The sequence below is a fragment of the Chiloscyllium punctatum genome, chromosome 3, assembly GCF_047496795.1.
Source record: "Chiloscyllium punctatum isolate Juve2018m chromosome 3, sChiPun1.3, whole genome shotgun sequence".
Lineage (NCBI taxonomy): Eukaryota > Metazoa > Chordata > Chondrichthyes > Orectolobiformes > Hemiscylliidae > Chiloscyllium > Chiloscyllium punctatum.
Genome location: NC_092741.1, coordinates 33002417 through 33006532, shown reverse-complemented (window position 1 = coordinate 33006532; position 4116 = coordinate 33002417).

Here is a 4116-nt window from a genome sequence, read left to right as displayed (position 1 = left end):
TCCCCCCCACCACCGCCACCCCCCCCCCTCCCCGGGAACACAGGAAGACGGTTTTTTTTTCTCTCTCCCACTTCTTCTTAAAGCTGGGACCGACCGTCAGTCTCTCCCAGGTAAGTACAGTCAATATTTCAAACAAACGTCTCAGAATAATTCCAAAAACAAAACTAAATAAAATCTGCAAGTCCGCTTTCAAAGAAAATTTAAAAAAAAACTTCTTCCTCAGTTAATTCCACGCTTCTGTCACGAACCACGCTTTAAAACAAGTCTTCCTCTCTGCAACAGAAAAAAAAATCCATAAAACTTCCTGGATTCGCCTTCCACACCAGCCCTCCTTCTCTTTCTAGGTTGAAACTTTAATAATATTTTACAGAGAAATAAAGTCACTATTTTTTTTTGTTTCCACACACTTCTCAGTCTCCTTTCGCGGGTCTGATCGCTTTTTTTTCCCCGCAGTGACTAATTATTTTTTTCGACTTTGCGCCGCCTCCCTCTCCTCACTAACCCTCCCTCCCTCCCCTCACTCTATTAGTCTCCCGGTTTGCTGCTTACTCCTTGCTCGAGCGTTGATGAGTCAGTGTTCTGGTATTAAACTCTGCTCTTTTTATTTCCAGCACGCCCGTGGCTGAGGATTCACGTCAAAACTGCCTGGTTCCGCCCAGCCCTCTCTCAGACTCTCTGGGAGGGAGGGAGCTTAGAGCTACCTTCTTCCCCCCCCCTTCTGCCTCTGACAATCAACAATTCACAGCTTCCTCTCCCCACTGCATTGTTTCCACTTTGACCTTTTGTTTTCATACGCCTGTCCATATTTATTTCTTTTTAAGAGGAAAGGAACTTATTTGTAAACCAGCAGTTGTGACATAGGATCTTGTGTGAGGTCTCTATCTCTCTCTCTCTCTCTCTCGCTCTGTCTCTCTCTGAGTAAGATCTGGCGGGTGGTACCGTCCATTGACGTAGCGCGTTGTCTAAAAATGGATATTTGCGTCAAATGATGCGAGGTGTGTGTTTCCTCGGTTAATGTGACGTCTGTACGGAGGGATTCCCTTTTCGTGCTGTTGGACAGAGATTCAATCGCCCCTCCACTCTCACACGCACACTCCTACTCCCCCCTCCCCTCCCCTCCCCCTCTGAGAATGAAGCCGAGAGTGTATTCCTGCCAATGGTGTTTTTTGGCTTGTTTGCACCACCTACCTTCCCTCTCCAAATATTTTACCTCCCACCCGCCACTAAAGTCAAAGACCCCCCCCGTCCCCTGACCATTCCTTTTCTCGCTGGCTCCTCCCTGTTTTGTCAGCGTTACCGCTGGATCCAGGGACAGAGAGACTGAGGGACAGTAGGCGACAGGAAAACGTGTGTCCATGGCGAAACCCCTCCGCGCGGTTCTGGAGATGGTCTCCCAGACATAAATGCAAGCTGGGAGCTCGCCCAAGGAGCTTTCTCTCTCTCACACACACACGCACACACTAACCATACCTAGCTGCCATCGAAATGTAAAATAGCGTCTGGGTTTCGGAGGGCTTCATTCGATTATCCAGTTCCTGAGTGTTTCAGAATCTTTTACTGGAATAAAAAAGGTCGCAAGTATCAGATTGAGTGTACAATAGGGAAGCGAAGTGAAATGTGTCTGCTGGAACCTATGCAAAGACAGTCCGAATTCGTGGATCTGGTGGCATCGTCTTTGGGTCCAGTGGAATACCGCCCCCCCCCCCCCCCCAACCACACACACACACACACACACACACAGTCCTTAAGTCTCGCCCATACACGACCGTGTTTTTTTCCCCGCCGTGTAACAGAGACTACAGCACCGGACAGTGCAATGACACACTGCACGTACCACAGGAGAAGGGGGCGGTTCGCACTCCCTGCTCTGTTTCCATGTGGAAAGAAAAAGCATTCAAAGGCTCACATGTGCTGGAAACCCACATTTATTTATTTTTTTACCATTTCTTTGTGCTAAAGGTTAAAATATAGTGAGCAATATTTTCCACTTCTAAAAAAAATGCAGCCCTGCGTGAGAGCTGAACCGATTCTAAAGCTTCTGTTGATGCAAAACCTGCATGAAATGTCTCGAACCCTTGCACACATGGGCTTTTTGGCAGAGACCTTGTTGCTATGGATGCGAGGGGCAGTTCAGGAGATGAGGAGTTCGATGCTGGCTTTTAAAAAAATAGTTTTGATCGGAGGAAATGTCAGGGATACTGTCTGTTCCACTACTGGCATGGCTTCTGTAACAGTGATAGTTAAAGGCATACCATGTAAGGGGAAGCCTGAGGGAGGAAGGAAAAGAAGACTTGGAGATAGGAACATAGTGTGGGGGATGGAGGAGGGCGCTATTGGACTCCTCAAGCCTGCTCCCACATTCATTGAGATCACAGCTGATCTGCAGCTTAACTACATTCTAGGCCCTGTACCATCCATTTTGAGCGTAGGGGAGGGATTCATATGGCACAGTGGTAAAGTCCTAGCCTTTGAACCAGGTAGACTGGAGTTCAAGTCCCATCCTGCTCCAGAGGTGTGTAACAATATTTCTGATCAGGGAAAATGTTCACATCCCTCAATAACTTTGTCGACCAAACACCTTTGATTTAAAATTGCCAATTGTGGAAAACAGTTTTTGCCTCTTGTGCATAAATGTGTTTCTAACTACCTAAAAGGATTGTCTCTCATGTTTTTGACTATGGCCCTGATAATAAACTTCCTAACCAACAGTTTATCTTGATGTTACCCAACCTGCTCATTGTACAATCTTAATACTTTGATCAAATCACTCACTAACCTTCTAATTTCAGGTAATTTCACACTCATTTGTGTAACCGTGTTAACTGGAGGATTCTCATGTGGCCAACATGGCATTCACTAAATGGCCTGTTTCTGTGTTGGATATTGCAATAGGCCCTGATAACATTTCAGTAATTGTACTGATGACTTGTGACCCATTAACTCATGCCAATAGTCAAGCTGTTCCAGTACAGCTGCAAGATGGGCATATACCTGGGAGAGGGGCAGGGGTATGTCTCCACTGGTTAGAGTCATACCTGGCACATGGGAAGATGTACATGGTTGTTGGAGGTCAGTCATCTCAGCTCCAGGACATCTCTACAAGAGTTCCTCAGGGTGGTATCCAAGGCCCAACCATCTTAGGCTGCTTCACCAATGACCTTCCCTCCATCAGTAGGTCAGAAGTGGGATTTCCCCATTGATTGCATAATGTTCAGTACCAATCACAACTCCTCAGATACTAAAACAATTCCTCTCAGTGATGCTCAGATCACATTCTGGCCTATGCTACTAAGTACTTGTATCACACAAGTGCCAATTAATAACCATCTCCTTTAAGGGAGAATGTAATATCTTAAATCTTCTCTTGACTTTCATAGCATTACCGTAGCTCTGTCCCCTGCTATCAACATCCTGGGGGTTTCCATTGACCAAGAGAAGGATAGAAACTGGAACTCTGTGGCAAGTAACTCATCTCCTGACTTTCCATCACTTATAAAACACAAGTCAGGAGTGTAATATAATACTTTCCATTTGCACCAGGCTCCATTCCAACTACATTCAAGAAGCTTAACACTCCTGGAAAAAAAAACTTTCTTGTCACCCTGACCATTCTTTGCAGTATTCACTTCACCACAGTGTCATTAATGTGTACAAATGTGCACTGCAACAACTAGTTGAGAGTTCTTTACCAGCACCTTCCAAACCAGTGACTCTACCGTGGAGGACAAGAGCAGCAGATTGATGGGGTCACCACCATCTGGAAGGTGCAAGCACATACCAAACTGACTTTGAAATATATTGATGTGTCTTCAATGTCACTAGGTCAAACCCCTAAAACTCTTCTTCTGTAAATAACAGGACCCTGTGTATGAATGTGTGTGGTTTTCAGCATACACATGTGGACCACATCGTGAACCTGACAGTACTAAATTGGTTGACAATGTAATTCCTCAAATACACAGGACTATTTAGCAAATCCTTGTCAATTGCAGAATTACTTTGAATGTTAAGCACTGCTGTGAGATATGCAAGTTTGTGCTGTTTGGGTGTGGTCAGTAGGTTGCTTATTGTAAACAGCTGATGGGATAGGCTGTCTGATATGATCTGCCCACTTTG